General features: G+C 41.5%; 1 protein-coding gene across 3 annotated transcripts in view; it reads left to right on the forward strand.

The window, feature by feature from the left end:
- The first annotated feature begins 3,901 nt into the window (after positions 1-3,901).
- Positions 3,902-21,630, forward strand: part of ptprdb (protein tyrosine phosphatase receptor type Db) — a 151,176-nt gene continuing 133,447 nt past the window's right edge. For 2 of the 3 annotated variants that reach the window (XM_067578525.1, XM_067578531.1), the window contains exons 1-2: positions 3,902-4,005; positions 4,153-4,265. The gene's annotated coding sequence lies outside the window, so the exon portion shown is untranslated. The remainder of the gene's footprint in view (positions 4,006-4,152; positions 4,266-21,630) is intronic. The other variant, XM_067578539.1, reaches the window with a different exon arrangement.

The following is a 21,630-nucleotide window of genomic DNA, read 5'->3' on the forward strand; positions in this document are numbered from 1 at the left end:
TCCATCCATATTCAAAATGTATTCTGCCGTTTCCCAAGGTCTGCAAGTGTTTTGTACGTACAGTAGAGGCTCAGTAAAGCACATGCAAACTCCCAGCCTAGCATGCGTTAAAAAGCCAGCATAAAAAAACACGGACAAAAACTTTCCTCTTATTACTCGGGTGAATCATGAAAGAGAACAGAGATGGATATATAACAGTAGGTGCATAGCAATAAGATTCATCACCTTGAAATCCAGGTTTAGACCTAAATCTACTGAAGTGTTGAGTCCCAGAGTGTCTTAAATAAACCACTCTGAAGCCAACGTAGCTTTCACAAGGAACATCTCAAACTTTAAATCTATAAAGAAAAAGCTTCATAATGTGCACTTCTGCCCTTCCTCATGATTTCCTCTGTCTGCCCTTTACAAGGAGAAATGAAAACCAGCTGATTGATTAACCAATTATCTTACTGACCAGTTGACTCATTGATTTATATATAGGGAAGTATCTTTTAACAGTTTCCTATTGTTAACATTGGATTACAAAAAAAAAGAGTTGTTGTCCATGAAAGGATCAATATTCCATCATACAATACTGGACATGTCTCAACAAGTTGAAGAGTCTACAGACATGCTGGTGGCTCCATGAAGCACAGCAGCGCTTCAAAGGGACATATTATACATATTTACAGGTCTATGTATTTAATCTCTACTGGACAATCCTTATTTATCTCATACTGGTCCTTTATGCAGCCCCTCAGTTCAGCCTCTGTCTGAAACAGGCTGTTTGTTTCTCTTTAAGGTCCCTGTCCCCGAGGAGCACACTCTGTTCTGATTGGTTAGTTTCTGAAAGCTGCGTCATGGCTGAATTCAGGCCACTCTGTAAACCAACCATGAAACAAACTACAGCAGTCAGATATATCAGATTTCACTACTTTTTCTTGTTCTTTACTCAAAATGTTAACTTCTCAAAATTACATGTTCAAGCTAAATTTAAGCACCATATTTCATGGCAATCCATCCAATAATTGTTGAGATATTTAAAAACCGCAAATATCAACCTCTTGGTGGCGCTGGAGGAAATGGCCGCGAATCTCCAAAGTCATTATCCTGCATCATCTGGGCACCATGAACGCCCGTACAGACAAACAGACAGACAGACAGACAGACAAACAGACAGACAGACAGACATGGCGATCCATAAATCCTATGATAGATCCAATGAACCCACATACATAGACATACGGATACACAGAGTTACACAAATGCAAAGCTGACGCACACATGCAAACACACACACACACACACACACACACACACATTTCATCCCACATGCTCTGTAAATAGAGAGCAGGATGTTGCAGACATTTGGGTGCATGAACAAACAAGAGATGCTCCTAGAAAGAGAGAGAGAGAGAGAGAGCAGGGAAAGAGGGAAGGACAAGACAGAAGGGTAGAGAGACAGAGAGGATAGAGACGGAGAGAGAGAGAGAGGAAAGGAGAGCGAGGGGTAGGTGGACAGATGAAGTGGTGACTCAGGAATGAGATATGAAAAGAAAAGATTCAGCACTTGGAATTATTCTCCTCCTCCTCCTCCTTTCACGTCCTTCATCCTCTCTGTGGACAGGAAAGGTAGCATGAGACAGACATGGACTTCACCCTGAACTCCGTCCATCTTCTCTCCTCTCATGTCCTCGCTTTCTGTTTCTGTTTCCTCTCATTTGCTCTTTTTTGTGTTTTTATTCTTACCTTGTGAGGAGCAGTCACCAAGCACAAAGACTGCAGTTAATAAAAGAGGATATTCAGGACATGGGACACAAACTGTCTGCTAGCAGAATATTCCATATAAAAGTTTAATACAAACACAAAATAAAAAATAATACTAAAAATAAAAAAAATAATAGATGAGCACTGCAGTGGTTGGCTCTGTTTCTCACACCAAAAAGGAGTCTGTTTGAAAATGAAAAAAAAATCACACCTACGCAAATGTGAGCAGCTTTTATCTCCTGGTAACGTTGTTAAAATCCTGTAATGATCCTGTATTATTTGACCAGAGCACAGAGGTCTATTTAGGCTGGCATCTGGCCTTTGGTTGTGGGATCTAGATGCCTCCATTCAGTCCCACAGGGGGACAGAAAGTGTCAACACTGTGATTTGGATGCAGTAGACACAATTAATTATATCCACTGTCCATCCTATAATGATGTTTGAGTCTAATGTTTCATGAAAATGTCGACCATCCCTGTTATCACTGGATGTGAATGTAGACTGCAGGACAAGTTGATTTGCTGTCAAAGGCTTGTCATCACTATATGAAAGCTTTGTGCAGTGTGTGTAATTTGTTACATTTATACACTAATATACTACTAACATATGGATATAGAACCATATGTTTGCTAGCTTCCCTTTTTGTTCTCTCTTGTCTTTGTAATGTACACATACTGTAGGGTTTCCCCCAAGGAAACTATGAGGCAAGACACCCAGCTGTTGGCACATTTTGTCTCATAATCAGTTTACTTAGTAGATGATGGCATCAACAATAGCCACACTCATTAAATATCAGTGCTGTGTAAATGTTTTAGGCACGTTTATATGTTCAGATTATTATCCATAATGCAGCATCTTATCTGCTCCTACATTTATTCTACAGCATGACAACGACCCCAAACATACAGCCAGAGTCATAAAGAATTATCTTCACCTACAAGAAGAACAAGGAGTCCTGCAACAGATGGTATGACCCCTACAGAGCCCTGATCTCAACATCAATGAGTCAGTCTGGGATTCAAATAAGAGACAGAAGCAACTGAGACGCCTTAATTCACAGAAGAACTGTGGCAACTTCTCAAAGATGCAGGAACAACCTACCTGCCAAGTACCTTGAAACACTGTGTGAGTGTACCGAGGAGAGTTGGTGTTGTTTTAAAGGCAAAGTGAAGTTACAGCAAATATCCGTTTCATTTAAGTTGTTTTTTCTGTTCAATGCACTTAGTATGAAAAGTTAACTGATTAACTATTCATGGAATTATTTTTGAAAACATTTACAGCATTTTTTCACAAGTGCCTAAAACTTTTGTACAGTACGGCATGAAACAGAAGCTTTATTCTTCTCCACACAGGTAAAGGCATTATTCCATAAACGTGTATTGATTTTTATGATGTCTGTAAAGGGTGTTCTTTAAAACATGGTGGCCCCCCTCCGCTATGAAACACTGTTATACAACAAAAAGCTTCCATGTGGGTTAGTGAATGAATACAAGTGTGGCTTTAAAATTGATCAGTGCTCACTGCAGGAGGAAAAATCTGTTTCACTTAGTTGTTCAGAATAATGGAAGAACTGTGGCTTTGTGGTTTTCATGTGTGGATGAGATGCTTCCACCAGCTGGACAGTCTGGCTGTGATCCAGAAAGGACCTGATACCTACATACATACATACCTTCAAGGACATCATGGTACCTGCAGTCTGACGTTTCTTCTTCTTTCTCTTCTTCTTCACATTCACATGGTTTCTGTTAGCATGATGCTAACTGAAATCATCATCTTTCTTTCATGTTTTTAGTGAATGTTGGCCTCAGAGCATGTTCTCTAACAGTATCATAGTATCTCATTGTAGACTTAAACAGTCACCTATAGGTGCTTTGATGGAATTGGGGAATATTTATTAAGACTTCTGATGAGCTCACGTGGTTGGTTTCTCAGATGCAAAGGTGGTTTGTGTTTCATATTTTGACCTACTTGAATAACTTTTAAGTGGCAGATTCTTTTTAATTCAGTTCTCTGAATCTGTCTCTCGCTGCTGCACCTCTGATCTCTCTCTCTCTCTCTCTCTCTCTCTCTCTCCCTCTCTCCCTCTCTCTCTCTCTCTCTCTCTCTCTCTCTCTCTCTCTCTCTCTCTCTCTCCTCCGGAGCTTATCTCGGTGCGCATCGTCAGCATCAGTTTGAAGTCAAATCTGACAGCCGCTGCCTTGCCCGCTCCTTTTTACCATCTCTTCCACTCATTGGTGGTCATCCCGTCTCGTTTGAGAGGTACAGTCCCGGATTAGTGAGCTAAACGTGTGTAATTATTGATGTACTTTTTGGTTGGGTGGGGGGAAATTGACCTCGATTGCCGCCCGGGATGTGAGAGTCTGTGGGCTGACGTGCTGTGCTCTTACCTTTCCTCTCTCTTTGCAGTTTATCCGGGACTGTGGGAGCGCGTCTGCTCGCTGCCTTCAACTTGGGGTGAAGAAAGACACGGGAAACTCCTCGGGATTCTCCGTACACCGAGCACTGATCCGGATATTCTGGTGAGCACACTCTGCCCAAAATTGTTGCTTGATATGAATCCCATGGATTTTTATTTTTTTCTTCTCGCAAACATTTCAAAGTGCAGCTCGTGATTTGTTGTACTGATCCGTAACGGACGCGTCTACATGACCTGATCACTTTGTCTTCTTTTAAATGATCAACACAAAACACTTCAATAAGCATTAAACTGATGGATTCCTCGTGACAAAAGCTGGGAGAAAAGACAGCGTGGTATCGCAGATTGTCCGCTGCTCTGTTTCCAATCTTTCCCCCCAGTGGCAGCGAAAGTTCTCGCTTATTATGCATGGGAATTAAACGTGGCCATTTGTGACAATTATCAGTCAGTATTCCTATCACGGAGAGTGAAGAGAGCTAAATACACCCGGGGTGAGGGAGTAGGGGAGAGATTAGGTGAGAGGAGTGAGGAGTGTGAGAAGAAAGAAACATTTGAGAGATCCCTGAGGGAAACGCAGCTTCCCTCCTTTTATGAGAGGGATTTTATTAGTCTTTTATTTCCCTACAATGATGACATTGTCTGATATTGTTCTAAAGCCTCTACTTAATATGCTATTATTGTCAGTGCCATTACTCCCCATTATATGTATAGTGACATCCTACAGTACTGCTGCTTGTGCTGTAGGCAGAAATCTGTGGGGCCATTTGCTGCTTTTATTGTCCTGTTTATCAATTAAGCTTGTCTATAATGGAGATATCACACTTCCTCCAACATAAAACATTACTCTCCCACACACCATCCGTTAGCATCTCACCTCCCACATAGCCACACTTGCTGTCCAGAGCTGATTATCTGGTTATGTGCCACCATTTGCACTAATAGAGAGTCCCTACTTAATGTAATGACATCGCGATCTGTCAGCCGGTGCACAACAGAGGGCCGCTTAAAGGCTCATAAGCATGTCATCAAGGGCAGATTGAGAGGCCGTAAAGACACAGAGGGCATGACAAAGTGCCTGTGGAGGTTGTCTGGGTAGTTTGCTGATGTGTTTTATCGTCCATGTACAGTATGGGGCTGTCATTGTGAAGCATGTACCTTGGTATCTAGTGTGTGTGTGTGTGTGTGTGTGTGTGCGTGTGTGTGTGTGTGTGTGTGTGTGTGTGTGTGGGCTCTGCTCAGTCATGTGTATGCAAGGAAAGGATATGTGTGCAAAAAGAAAGGAGGGACAGACAGAGGAAGAGAGAGAGGGAGAGATTATGCTAACTCAAAGTATTGGAAGGAAAAAGGAAAACCCATGTAAGCAGTTTTTCTTTTAGCTTATATATTTATATATTTAGCTGTCAGGGCCTTCACTGATACACACTAGGTTCTTCTGGCTTTGACATGCTTGTCACCAGCAAGAGGTTTACATGAAAGAAGGCCACCGCTTATTTTAGCTTAGCTATACGACCACAAGACAAACAGAGGGAGGCTAAGAGGATTGACCCAACACGACCACTGACTTGAACACAAATGAAGTTATAACTCAGGTGACGTGAGAGGAAAGAGCTGGACAGCAGTCGAGGGTCCACGGTGTCTCCGCTCAGTTTTCACAGTGGCCTAAAAGCTGAGGCGAGAACGCAGGAAGAAATGATGCACCACCAGTGGAAGCAGGGGGATATTTAATGATCATAATTCATTTCTTGTTTTTAAGCTACATTTAAGATAAATTGAATGGGAGATGTCACCTGTCATCTCTACCTTACCTCACCTCCTGTACTCTGATCAGACGTCTCTCAGTCTGAGATGTTTCACTACAGCATCAGTTTTGAGCCTCATTGTTAGACATGAGCAGGCAATCAACCAATCATTTAGCCTCAATGGCCTCCATCAGTTTAGATGTCAGGTGAAAATGAGATGATGTATTCTCAGATGATGTGTCGACACGGTGTCACTGATGGCAGTCCAGGTAATGTTGTGGCTCCTCTTAATGATTGTGATCATACTGATCATTTGATTATCACCAATACTGGTAATAAAGTAGGTAGGTAGGTGCATTACATCATCATGATAATGGCGTTCCAGCGCTGCAGTCAGGAGTAGTTCGCTACATCTTACACCAGAATGAGATCAAAAAGGACTTGATTTTCCCAGAATATTCTACAAGAGCTGTATATTGGAGCAGAAGCAAACACGGGGTTAAAGTGCTCTTGCAAGAAGCAGACAAGTTAAGTATCTTTTGACAGCATGAAAGAATGGATCTACTTGTATTTGGTGTTGTTGTTAAGATGGTGGGCTGGCAACATCATTGCAGTCTTAAGAACATGACAGTCCGTGCAAAATGGTAGAGGCACACAAAGCCAATCCTGATTTTTCCATGTGACAGATTGTGTGTGTGTGTGTGTTTTTTTCTTTCCTCCGGTTGTTGTTTGTTCTCTCAGATGCACACTTATTAAATCACACATTACAAGCGCGTGCACACTCAAATGTACTCGCGCATATTAACTAATTTTTTAACATGGACATACATGACAAGCATTCAACACATTCTCAAAAATACCTAAGCACATTGATGCAGACTTGCACTCACACTTGCCTACTCACTTAGGTAATACCTTATTGTGTCTTGCACATATCCGCCCATTCTGTCATACAGTACATGGCTTTGGGCTCAAAAATATGTGAGTACAAACACACACACACACACACACACACACACGGACATTGACACACACTGTTGTGGCAGGGACAGCCCTGGTGTGCTGGCTCCGAACCAAAGAGCTGGTGATAACGAGGTTGAAGTTAGTTAGGATTTTAGCTGCGCCTCAACCTCCTAACACCCTTTCTAAATCTGATTCATCCCAAAATGAGATGTTTTTCCAAGAGAGAGAGATGAAAACACTCTCTCTCTTTCTCTCTCCCTCCCTTCTTCTCTTGCCAAACACAGTTCAGCTCAACTCCCCCCCCCCCCTCTTTCTATTACTCTCATACTCTCACACACTATCTGTTTCACACCCCGTTCCTCCCTCCCGTTCTCTCACATCTCTCTCTTCTCTCTTCCCCTGGCACCTCGATGTGTTTCTCTTTAATTGAGATGCATTTCAATGTGGTGCAAATTAGCTTTCTACAGCTCCAGTCTAAACTTGCAACCTGTTTGTGTGTGTGTGTGCCCATGCGTGAATGTGTGCACGTGTAATCTATATGTGTGTGTGTGTGTGTGTGTGTGTAAAGAATTCCCACTGTTGAAAGTGAAGGCGCTACCTTCCTGTTCGTTTCTCTGACCCGTCTTCTGATGCCTCCTCTCTCCCACAAACGAACATTTTTAGCACAGCATTAATAACATGCACTGGTTTTGACTCCTTAATTTGTGGCTCTTGGCTGGAGGAATTCACTTGGCCCCCCTCGTTGGATTTGAATTCTGATCTGTGCCTCTGAGAGATGACAGTGCATGGCAGCTCATTAGGGAGAGGGACGGAAATCAGGAGGGTCAGGGGAGTTTATATAGACATGTTTCAGTTATGCAATGCTTGTCTTCCTAAGCTGATCTGATTTGGTGATGTTTTGCTAAAGGAAAAAGCCACTCTGTACACTGTGCAGGGTAGAGGGCACGAGTACACGAATGAGGTGCCACCAAAAGCCTGCAAAACACAGTTTGTGTATTTTAACATGTGCTTTAGTCAACTGAGAAACCATTCGAATCATATTTTTAGTGAGTGTGGTTCACAGTGAGGCTCCTCTTTTTCTAAACTTGTAAAAGATCTAGATAGTGGAGCCTCTAAAACTGGTGGTAGAGACACCCCAAGGGGTCCAAAGATAAATATGGGGGGTTGCACAATGGTTAACAGATTCAGCTTGTTCACTTTTGTCTAATCGTCACTTTTTTATAACTCTTCAGGCTTCTAAAAACTCTATGAAACAATGTGAGAGGGGGACTTCACTCTTTGGATGAACTGCTTGCAGTTCTTAGATAAATGCAACCTGTGGCTACGAGGAACCATTAGACACCGCTTTGTTTTTTCACAAGCCAAAACGTCTGGGAAATGCTGAATTACTTTAAAGGGTTCACCAAGCAGCCTCAATAAAATATTAATTAGTGAAAAAAGTTCCTGAAAATAATCTCACCTAGTAGCAGATTTCCACATGTGTTTAACCAAAAAAACAAGATGTATGTAGAAGGTGAATACAGTGGAGTGTCTCGAAGCAGGTTTCCCCAGGGTGGTCTCTGCTGTGTGTGTGTGTGTGTGTGTGTGTGTTTGTGTGTGTTTGTGTATGCATGTGTGCATGAACATTGTATGAGTGTGAACTTTGTGCCTCTTTGTGTGCGTATGTGCGCACATGCATGCATGTGAGAGAGCGAGAGGAGTCGTTAGGGAGAGTGATGCTGACAGTGGGGTGACCTTGGGGCTCCCAGTCTTCCTCCTGTCGATGAAGGGGATGACTTAGTGCCTCCCTCCCCACCCATGATGGCTCATTTATTATCATTAGGCACACAGTCAAAAGATGCTGCTCAGGCCCTCAAGACAGAGTGGTACGTCTGTGGGTATGTGCGCTCGTCTGTGTGTGTATCGCTGAGAGTGAGCGACAACAGGACACAGACAGAAAAGGAAGTCTTATCTCTCACGATAAGTGCTGCACGTCTGAGCATATGTGTCTGTCAACCTGTGTTTGTCACAGGTGCGCTTGCTTTTGTGTTAGCTTCTGAACATGTGTTTATCCATATCTTGACGGCAGACATGCTGCCTGTCAGTCCACATCTGCCTTTGAGACTTGCCTCTCTGCCTGCTTACCATGCAGTATAAATAACAGTTTATGCCATAACCCCTAACCTTACGTCACCTCAGCCAGCCAGTGAGCAACATCAGTGGTATATGGCTACATCAGGGCGGCCTCTGTGCTATCGTTTCTCAGCGTGATGGATGGAGACTTCTGCGGGCCAGTCAATACCCAATCTGAGCCCCACTGTCCTGATTTAAGATACAGGAGCACCCAGGTGACACACTCAGAAGCACGCCACTTTAATCACTCTGAGTATCAACTCTACACTGCCAAGATTGGTGTGTGGATAGGTTAGCGTGTTTGTGTATGTGTGTGTGTATATGTGTGTGTGTATTTGTATTAGTATCTCACTCAGTCAAGCACTGCTGTAATCACACAGCCATCGACAAGTGCCTGCACTTCTGACAGAGTTAACATTTCTTTAGAATGTAAAGGGAGAAACATAAAGAACATATCAAGGGGATGATTTATGATATGTGCAGCCTGAAAAACAACAAACACACATGAGTGGAGGTGGAGGTACTGTTATCCTAAAAGGGATGATGTGTAAACATAGTTCTCATACAGCACATTCATACTTCTGACTGCTTTACTGAATGGAGGAGAAGTGATTGCTGCCTTCGTTTCATTCAGTGGTAAAGGACATTGACAGGTGTTTTTCCTGACTGTAGTCAAGGTAAGGCTACAGCTACTTTTGCAACAATTTAACCAAGGCCACAATCTTTACCTAACCTTACGACTCACTTGAAGCGCTTTCAGTTGCCTATAATTACAGCCCAACCAGTGAAATGTTACTAATGCTTCGGTTGCCAGGAGCATATATCAAAAGGAATAATAATGAAATAATGAAATATATTTTGCAGATATGTTCAGTGTCAACATTATGCATTTGAAATGAACATTTTACAATGTAAATATAAACAAATAAACAAATAAAAGGCGACTTGCTTAGGAGATAGGACTGCATACAGATATGTCCAAATGTCTTGTGCAAACATGTCAAATTCTCATCAATTGTGCTTCATGCAAGGATGGAAAAGTGAGGATACTTGATGAGTGAAAAGGTGGGCATCTTATATTTAGCATCCTGCAGTCTCCCTGCTGTTTTAGTTTATGAGTGCATCATGCAGCAGAAAACGCTTCAGTATGTGCGGTAATCAAGGGAAGATTGTGTTTGTATGACTGAGCGGCTGGATATCACTACTTTATCAGAGAGTAATCTGTTTGCACTGGTTCAAATTGTTCCCTCTTGACATGTCATCATTCACATACATGCACAGCGCTCCAACACGCGTGCTTACTTGTGTACACAAAGACACACGTACTTGCACACATTCACACAACCCCCCCCCCCCTCCAAGCCCCTCCGGTTTGGCTGTTAGTCTAATTTATGAGGTGCCGTTAATTTGGCCTAAACGCTCGTTGCGAGACCTCCCTCCTCTCTCATCCCTTCTTCTCTGCATCCCTCCTTCTCTTCCTCCTTCTCATCAGTCACTCGGCAGAGTAAATCAGAGGGGTGGTATTGCACAGCAGGCAATACATAGACTGGACACCTTGACTAATATACCGCTGTCCTCCCTCCCTCCCTCCCTCTCTCCCTGTCTATCTATCTCTCTCCGTCCCTCCCTTCTCTCCATCTCTCTTGCCCGCTGTCAAATTAGGCTCCTCTCCTCTCTGTTCTCCTTTTAGATTTGCTTCTTCCTCATTTCTGTCTACACTTCTTGTTCCTCTCCTGTACCCCTCTACTCTTCTCATTTACCTCCAGCCACTGTCTGTGTACTTCTGTTCTCCACCTCTCCTCCTCTTCACTCTTCTTCTTCACTCCCTTACCTTGCCTTGTTCCTCCTTGCCTCTTCCCCCCATTCTCCTGTTCTCATGTTAGGTGTAAATTTAGAACAGAAGGCATGAGGGGATGTTTTGTGTGTGTGTGTGTGTGTGTGTGTATGTGTATCTGTGTCTGTGTGTGTGTGTGTGTGTGTGTGTGTGTGTGTGTGTGTGTGTGTGTGTGTGTGTGTGAGAGAGAGAGAAAGAGAAACTCAACATGAAAGCTTCTCAGAGTCCCCATACAGCACTCAGATGGGGCTGATTAAAAACCTAAAGCCTTGGTTTTCATCCACATTTAGGATTCACATAAAATCAGATGCACACACTCACATGCACTAAATTATACACACTGAGGCACACATGCACACACAAGTCCCCCCCCCCCCCCTCATTATCTTCCTCTTATTTCTCTATTTTCTGACGTTCTCTCTCTTATTTTTCTCTCTGTTTCAAACACAAACACACTGAGTGGCTGAAGGTGATTCTTGCCGATACAGTGGAAGTGAACAGTAACAATGTCAGCAGGCATCTGAGGGTCCCTCATCGCTTTACGCCACATTGTTCTCTAATTCCATACACGGCACACACTTGGGAGTAACCCTGTGCTGTACTTGCTGTACAGGACTGCCCAGCAAACCTATACATCACTGTCCATCTCTCCAGCACTCTCTCTGTATGTCACTGTGTCTCTTCTATCTTTCACGGCCCCTCCACCCCTCCACCCCTCCACCCCTCTCAATTCTTCTGTGTTTCTTGTCTATTTATTTTCCTTCTCATTTCTCATCTTGTTCATTGTCGCTCTCTCGCGCACAACCGTCTACCGGCCCCATCTTTGTCCTTTCTCCTCTTCTTCAAATTGCCAGAACACAAAAGACTTAGTTTCTTCTCAATAAATGTAACATCTAGCCTCCTATTCTCTGCAATACCCCCCATCTTCTTCACCCCCCCCCCCCCCCCCCCCCCCCCCCCTCCTGTCACTTCTCCCTCTCTCAATGGGCTTCCTACTAGTGCGCACTTACAGTCACAAGATAAAGCGTGCTACCTCTGCCTCATCCCTCTGTGTATTATATAAATCCACCGTGGTTATCATTAAGCAAGAACACCTTAAAACACAACACAGACTCATTCTATATAAAGATCAGACTCTCTCTCTCTGGAGCAGACGAGTCATTTAATTAGAATAGAATAGAATAGAAGAGAATAGAATAGAATAGAATAGAATAGAATAGAAGAGAATAGAATAGAAGAGAATAGAATAGAATAGAAGAGAATAGAATAGAGTAGAATAGAATAGAATAGAAGAGAATAGAATAGAATAGAATAGAATAGAATAGAGTAGAGTAGAATAGAATAGAATAGAAGAGAATAGAATAGAAGAGAATAGAATAGAGTAGAATAGAATAGAATAAAGTAGAGTAGAATAGAATAGAATAGAAGAGAATAGAATAGAAGAGAATAGAATAGAATAAAGTAGAGTAGAATAGAGTAGAATAGAATAGAATAGAATAGAATAGAATAGAATAGAGTAGAGTAGAATAGAGTAGAGTAGAATAGGAGTCTGAGTGAAATTTGAGGATGACACTGATACCAATATTTGAGAATAAAAACATCTTTTTTAATAACATGTACAGCATCAGTCAAAAGTTTGGACACACTTTCTCATTGAAGTGAATGGGAAGGTGTGTCCAAACTTTTGACCGGTGCTGTACATGAACACAGAACATGAATGAACATTTTGGTCTGTTTAAGTGTTTCTTGTGTATTTAACAGGGACTGTGTACAATACATTTACTTAAATTACCTGGAGTGATGCAAGGGATGACGTAGGAGAAGATAAACAGTAACTGACAGTTTCAGTATATTAAAACATTGCTTCTTGAAAATAGTACATTATTATTATGACCAAAATAAAAACAGAGGTAACATTGGTAATCGAAATCCAGCTCCTTTAACTGTAATTGTAAAATAAATGTATTTCTTGGTCACCACTATGTTCTTAAGGTGTCCAAAGCACTGAAACAAGCAAGAAATAGAAAGAAAATCCATAATACATAATGCTCACTTTGGTCCCCGAAAACTGTAGGTAGAGTAGTGCACCAAACGTGAACACACAGTCACAACACACGCAGCGACTAGAGGTGAAGTCATGTCAGAGGTTTAACTAACCAACGTTAGTTACGTTAGTAATGACTAAACTTGATTCAATAAGGAGAGCATGTCTGTGATCGTAACGTTAGCCAAAAGTGTTGCTAGCTAAAACTGAGTTCATCACAAAGTGTGATGTCAGAGCCTTTGTCATTCTGATATAAAAGCTATGGGTGCACTGATGCAGAGTTTAACCAACACTGTTAAGTTATGTTTGAATCCTTCATGTTTAGGGAGTGTTGGGGCTTGTTGGGGCTGGAGCCTAATCACTGCAGTGCTAGGAGATCTATTATTATTGTTTGATTAGCAAATACATAACTGCCCTTCTAACATAGAACAGCACAGTCTACACACAAACAGGCTGAAGCCTTCTCGACTGTCAGACTGAATATATTAACCATGAGTCTAAATATCACTCAGTGTTCAATCTGATTGATTTGGTTGTTTTATTGTGCACCTACAGTGTGATGTGATACATGACTTTTCACATCTTGACTACTGTAGGTCAGAGTGGTTGAACTGGCATGAAGTGCAGACCGCAAATGAAAAGGAAGGCTGAAAGTGGTGACATTTAAACTCAGTGATGATTTTAGATATGTCTGTGAAACGTGTTGCTGCACAGCGTAACAACTGTTGTCTTTAACTGTCCGTGACCTGACGGTTAGTGCAGACCGAGTTAGAGCTGCAGTTTTTGGTATGAATGCTGTTGTCCATCATTAAAAATGTGTGTATCAAAATAACATAATGTAAGAATAAATATAATATACATTTGTGAATCTTTTGTTGAACCCGTTTATCTCCAGAAGTAGAATTGTATTTTTATTTGGGGATCCCCACAGACTGCATCCTTCCTGCCACCCCTCTGCCAAAACCACCATTTTAAATGGTTTAAATGGTTAATAATTCTCTCAGCTGCCCTGACTGATGAAGAATTTTGACTTTGTGGACCAAATTTTAAATTTAATACTGGAGTCTCATCCATGAGGCTGTTGTTGACCTTGAGTGAGCAAAACTGTTTAAATGGTGGTGGAGCAAGATTGTGATATAATAAACCATCATTAGTCATAAGAAAAAGTCATTTTGAAGATCATTTTGAAGTTTTTTATCCGACAGAAGTGACGTTTTTGCACATTCCCGAGCGCCTCGCCTCTTTCCTGCTAACGTCAACACACGACAGACATCTACCACAACAGAAACGGTGCTGTCTCAGTAAAAACACCCTGCAGATATTAGCTCTCCAGCTAATGAGACAGCTAGCTGCCTCCATCAACCACTACATATTTCACAACAAAACACCCCCGCAATGACAAGTCGCCCGCTCCTGAGCACACACAGCTAAAACAACATTATTTCCTCAACAAAGGAGCAGAAAACAAGCTCCAGAGCGACAGCAGAACATAGCTTACCCCTTTTGTTTTTACTTTTGGTCGTCCAAAAGTGGTAATAAGCACTCATTTATTAACAAAACCACAGTGCATTGCTCCCTGCGCACAGCGTGTTGCTCCCTGAGCCTAACGATGTTTAGTATACAGGATTGGTAAAAAAAAAGGGTTAGCGGTTAGCGGGTCGGGTGGTGCAGATTTGCTCACACTCAGCTCAGCAGGAGCTTCTATCTGTGTGTTTGTGAGCGTGTGCATGTACAGTGGGAGGTGGGGGCTGACTGACTGAAACACAACGTTTAAGATGTTTGATGTCATTATGAGAGGTGTAAGTGAGGGAAAAGACATCACCTGCAATAGTCTCACACTGTTGCTCGCTGACTGCAGTTCACTGAACAGCCACTGGTGTCACTAATGAGAAGGAATTTCTGATTCCTACATATTGATCCTTTAAAGAGTAGCTTCTGATCAGTTGATTGCTATAGCATTACATTTATTAAGTATCATGGTTATAAATAAAAACTAAAACATAAATATTTTAAATCTGAATTAGGAGAACTTAGAAATTTAACTATTTAACTATAAATATGTCAGTGCATACAGTGTATATGCATATCATTAAATAACAAATACTAGCCAATAATTTAGGCCTCAGTAGATATAAAATACCAACACAAATAGAAAAGAATTGTAGTTTTGGAAACAGGAAGTAATCATGTTGCATTGGGAGCTCTTAGGCTTCATATACTTGATATAAACAGTAGCAGTCAAAGTAAACACACTTTCTCATTCAAGTGAATGGGAAAGTGTGTTCAAACTTTTGACTGGTACTGTATATCGCGTACTCACCCATACACCTGACTTGTGAAATGTAATTCACCAGTAAATACATTCAGGTGGTGTTCTATGGGATCAGCAGCATAAATCAGGGGTTATCAGCTTCTGACATGCCGGCAGCACGTTAACTCAGTCAGGTAGACGCAGAATGATGAATTAAAAAGATGTTTTTCTCCTTTGATCCTAACTTGATTTATGGGAATTGCTGGACACTTCCAGTGTTTCAGTGTTTCAGTACAAGTATTGTAATTGTGGTCATATATGGATTTACACATGTGAGAAGCAAATCCTTTATTTCACACCTCTCCAACCCCCCATAGTTCAACACCTTCATCCTTAATAATAATTATATTTAATGACAGACATGAAACAAATGAATTAGGAATCAAGTGTATTTCCTCATGTGAATCCATTATGTGTCTGTAGCCCTGTGCGATCTCTGGGAGGCAGGCCAAGTGTCTCTGGCTGAGCCATCTCCATTCACTGTGTGTCTGTTCAGTCAGCCACACACAAGACAGATAGAACCACCAGTCTGCTCACCCCTCCAGTCGCACCAATGTAATCAGACCTCAGCAGCCATAAACCACCGGCTATGGACACTCTGCCCGGCCCGCTGACACACACACACACACTCACACACACACGGAAACACAATCCCTAGTACACAGACTAATGAATGCGAGAGTAGACTCATGCACAAGTGCTGACTTCAGTGCGCAGACACAATCTGAAAAGACACACATATGAAAGATAGTGCTGTTACACTGGCTCACACATGCACACAAATCTTTACACACTGACACATATAGTATATGCACACACACTTAGCTTAAAGTGAAGCTTTGAGTGCTGAGTGGTGGTCCTCCACAAGTTGAGGCTTTTTGCCCAAGGAGCTTAGCCCAACATGTCCCACTCTAGTGGAGCAGGAAGGATGTCTTCTAGCCCAGGGAGAATCTTAATCATGCTGCTCATCCTGCCACTGTTATGTGTGTGTGCTCGTGTGTACGTGTGCATGGATGGACTGTGTCTGTGAGTTATGTGAAAGCTTGTGTCTTTATCTCCCTCTCTCAATGTTTCTTCCCTTCCATCACTCTTTTAGCACCTCCATCAGTGTCTTTTCCCCCCTCACTAGCGCCTGCGTCTCGAGCCATTTTGTGTCTGTTTGTCTTTCTGTTATCTTGTATCTTTTGTTCTCCTCCTCAACAAACTAACAGTCAACGTCTCTCCTCTCCCATCTCCTCGTCTTACTTCACACTCTCTCTCGCTCTCTCTCTCAAGCTTTGTGGTGTGAACGATGGTGGATGACTGTGCTTTAGGAGATTTACTGCAGGATCCTGTCTCTGTCAGGTGTTGAGACGAAAGGAAAGCAATGAAGGGGGGGGGGGGGGGGGGGTGGGGGGACAGGGAGAAGCAGATGGAAGATAGAGCAGTACACAGGGAGATGAAGACAGGAAGAGAGGGGAGGGAAATGGAATCAGAGGATGAGGGCAAAGAAAGGGATGAGAAAGAGAAGATTAAGCAGGGGAACATCGAATGAGAAAAAAGAGTATTGAATAGAAGAGTCGACACTATGTTTTTTTAAAACATTCTCTGAATATTTTGACAGAAAGGCTCTGTGCTTGGATATAACTGAGACCCTTTTCTCTCCTTCTCTCAATTTCCCACCTTAACACAAACACGAAGATACACAGTTCACACAGTTATACAAACACTTGAATTCATGCTCCTGTCAGTTTCAGGTGAGACTTGTTCTCACACTGACCACAAACCAATTTGTGATTCCCTGGTAAATGCAAAGATCTGCTGTTATCACATTCTTGTTTAAACCAACTCTCTCCATGGGTTCAGTGCTGTGGGCCTGATGACGGGTTAAAGTTGCAGCTGAAGGGTCACTGTGAGTGTGTTTAAACCATTAATAGACCACTCACACACTTTAATGGCCCCCAAGAGGAAGCACGCATACATCTTCAAAGACCAGGCTGAGCATATATTATATATCCACACATGCACACAAACACACATTACTCTTACTATACTTAACTGTCTCTCTGTAGTCCATCATATAAATAACCACAACAGGATGCAGAGAATTTAGAAGGATTTGGTCCTCTTCATCACTTTACTCTTCAGTTTACTTTAATGGAACCAAATGAGATCAATTGTACAACATTTTCTGTAGTGAATGAATGAAAAATCACATCCCTGCTGTGTTGGACCACTGTCGACCACTTTTACCTTTCCTGTAAGAGTAGCAGAGCCGTTTTATTTCCATAAGAAGTAAATATAGTCAGCAGTGGGAGATGTGCTATTATATTCATCCACCACAGAGCGTTTGGTTACATGGTTGCTCACCTAAAATACAGTTCCACAAATACACTATAGTTACATCAGATATATTGAATCAATAATATTTGAAGATCCATTTTTGTCGAACTGTAAAATGGAAAAAAAAGAAACATAATTATTCTTACAGTTGTTGTATGTACAGGTTTAAATGTACAAATCTATATTAGCTGTGTTATCAAGACATTGCTCATAAAGCACAACTGTGCCTTATCCTGCAAGGCCCAAAATAGCCCTGCATCAAAACAACACAAGGGGTTGCATTGGTGTGGGCGTGCGGCTCAAGATGAGATACAAACCTCGAAGTCCAGATTGAAGCCTTATCATGTGCCAAGACACTGCACAGCACTTTATACTCCTTTGAGGCAGGATTTTACAACTCTGTAAAGTTATCATGTCAGCAATAATTAGCCTCTTCATCTCGACTCTCATCAAGTAAACAGTAGAATTAACACAAATACATGACACATACATTTACAGACCGTACGATAAAACACTACATGCTACATGCTACATGCTACATGCATACGACTGCATTGACTACAAACAGATATTTGACTGTCTGTATCAGTGGTGATACTTTCAACGTGACTTTTAGTATTAAAATGCGGCCCAGTGATTACACCACTTTGCATTTATTCTCCAGCTTGTACACTCCATGACTGGTGATCAGGTTCACACTATGTTAGTCTGTCAGTGACAGCAACGCTGGCAGCAATGTCGGCACAATCTGGACTCCTCATGTCATTAAAACACAGCTCATCTTCTGAATGCTCCTGCTTACAATGAACAGCATTTATTCCCTGATATTGTATGAGAATGCTAAATAACAACTTATGCATTTGGGGCCATATTTAGATTTAAGTTAACCATGGGCATTGAAGAGTTAGTTGTTATTTGTATTCAGAGCTCAGACTTATCTGAGGACTTGGGCCTAATAGTCACTCAGAGAGTTAAGAGCATGAGGCATGTATGGAGTTATTCACTATTCTCACTTGGAACTCAAACACATTTCTCTTGTGTGATAGCCACTCCGGCTATGAGTCTAATTTTCATCTTTCATTAGTTACACTGTTTTTAAATGGAATGTATTCTGCACATTTCCAGGTCTATATCTTTATTCTGGGACTCTACTGGAATATCAGTTCAAAAAACTCCTTATTGATCTTCTACTGGTCCTTCATGCAGCCCCTCAGTTCAGCCTCTGTCTGAAACAGGCAGTTTTAGCTCCTGTCTCTTTAAGGCCCGCCTCCTGATGAGCACACTCTGTTCTGATTGGTCAGCTTCCAGAAGCTACATCTCATCCGACTGGGAGGCTACATAAACAAACAGTAGTAGCCGGATTTCACTTTTTCTCATTACTTAATGGAAATATAATCCTCTCAAATAAATCAAGGCTGAATCTGTTTCAAAACATGCAAATAGGCAAAACGAACAACCTGTGGAACAACCTGTGCAACAAAGGTTATGGAAAGGAGCATGCACGAACAATCTGTTGTCATCACAAGGAGGAAGTAGAAATAACAAACAGAGCATTCAGAGCAGGCTGAGTCTGGGAGCATTTTTACATACGTTCACCTCAAGTTTTGGACCTTTGACAATGTTTAACAGACATCGAACATTGTAACAGTGGAAAAATAACAAAATCACAAAAAGCATGATACGTCCCCTTTGTCCCCTGTGTTTGACATCAAAGTTTTTAACATTGCACCTTCAAACTTTGACATTTTTGTTCAAACATTCAAACACATTTTCTTTCAGTATACTGATTGTTGTACCTAATGTTTGCACTCAAATATTTTATAATTGATTACACTTTAAAAACACTACATAGGTTAATTCCAGCACAAATCTTCAGAAAGGAACAAATGACATACCTCATGTGATGTTTATTTGCATCCTGACCTCCTTTAATTTAACCCTTTAACTCTTATAACTTCTATGTTATAAGAGTTAAAGGGTTCATTTCATTACACAGTGTCCCCTATAAACAGTGTAGATGCATTTTACATTACATTTAAATTAGAATCTTACATTTGTTCTCCCTAGAACAGCCAAACAAAACCAGTGACTCACATTTACACACACACACACACACACACACACACACACGGTAAACGTGCGTGCATGCATGAATGACCACATTATATGCTGTGGAGAAAGCTAGAAACCCAAAGAAGAAGGGAGATGTTTTTAGAGAGAGAGAGAGAGAGCAGAGGCAGAAGTGGTTTGAGGCACCCATCTATCAGAGAAAAGGAGGAGAGACAGGCTGAGAGACAGAAAGAGACAGAAAGAGAGAGAAAGAGAGAGAAAGAGAGAGAAAGAGAGAGAAAGAGAGAGAAAGAGAGAGAAAGAGAGAGGGGAGAATTTGACAAACTGCAAACAACATGTGGATTTACAGAGACTGGCTGTGAGACAGACAAAAAAAGAGAGACAGAGGGGGAAGCGACACAGCGAAGAGACAGAGAGGAAACAGAAAGGAGACAGAGACAGGAAGAGGGAGTGAAAGACAGCCAGCCTGAGAGAGTGACAGAGTGCAGTCCTGAGAGGGAGAGTGTGTGGGTGAATGTGAGAGCAGCGCAAGCTAACTTGTCTGTCAGTCTGAATCTGTGATTGGCACCTCGGGGTCCAACGCTCTTCTCTTAGCCCACTGGCTCTTCCTGTCAGGATGTAGGGCACAGGGTCATACACGTGCACACACAATCACATAAAGACAGGATGATATACCTACAGTACTCTGAGCTCTGTGATAGACGTGCACACATCCTTACATGATAAAAAAAGATATGTGCATAAGTGTGTCTCTTATACACACACATGCAGGCGGGGTCTAGCAGAGATGAGGTCTCCTGTGGGGTCTACTCTTGCTGACTGGACCTTAACCTTTGACATTCGACCTATGACCTTTACGCTGTCAGCAATACAGCTTTTCACTGGACCTATCTTTCATGTCAGACTGTGTGTGTGTAAGTGTTTTTATGTGCATTTGTCTGCACTGTATATTTATGTTTTTATATTTATGCTCATGCTACAGCCAGTTTGTAATTTATCACTCTGCTTCTTGCTCTTTCTCTCTCTCTCTTTCCACACAAACACATATTCAGTCTCCTAAAACAACGACTTACATGCAGAGAATAATCACAAACGCACACACAGCAGTGACTTCTGTTGGAGAGATGCTAAAAATGTGTCCATCATGTCTTGACCTGTCCCTCTCACAGTCAGTCTCACTCATGTCTGAAATGCTGCAGATGTGCCTGTGTGTGTATCTAAGAGATTGAAACACGTTTATCATATTCATTTAATAAAAGGAGACATTTTATTTTGCTGTTTTGTGTGTATGTTTACAGTATTTTTGGCTGGACTGCAGGGACCAGCCATATAAAGGTGAATGTCTGTCCCTGACTCACTGACTCACTGACTCGCCAAGTATCCCAGAATGCATTTTGCAGAATTTGAGCCAGGCTTAAAGCTATTGTAATTTTTTCTGTAGGACTGTTAATGTCACTTTATTTAGTTTTAATATTTTTTCAGGCAAGAAAGTAACCATTTAGATTCCCAGTATGTGGTCAGTTTATGATATATATATATATATATATATATATATATATATATATATTTGAGTCCTGAGCTGATTGGCCAGTGAGCTTGTCATCATCCCGGCGAGAACATGATCTGATGAACTGGTCTGTGCAGCTCTGTGGTGATTTACTGCTGGCTCTAATGTCTCCGTAGCATTTTGATATATGATATAATTCCTTTTGGAAGATAAATGTTGGTCTCTCAGATTAAATCCAACAATTGTAGCTGCCACATTAGTTTGTGTGAATTTAAAGTGAAGCTTCATGTTTTTACTGGACAGAACAACAGCGCTGCCTCTGGAGCTCTATATGTACACATATCACATATCACCACATTTCAATGAACAGAAATGTATTAAAATGTAAAGATCAGTCTATGTTAAATGTTGTTTTATTTTATTAAGCTTCATTTGCTTCAACAGTTTGTATTTTTATTACAGCTACATTACAGACTGAATAACATCATTTACTGCATCTCTCTGCCACTGAGGTTGTTTTTTTATTATTGAGTTTCAACCATATCTCAGTGTTCATCAGTGAATGA

This window comes from Thunnus thynnus, chromosome 3 (assembly GCF_963924715.1).
Source record: "Thunnus thynnus chromosome 3, fThuThy2.1, whole genome shotgun sequence".
Taxonomy (NCBI): domain Eukaryota; kingdom Metazoa; phylum Chordata; class Actinopteri; order Scombriformes; family Scombridae; genus Thunnus; species Thunnus thynnus.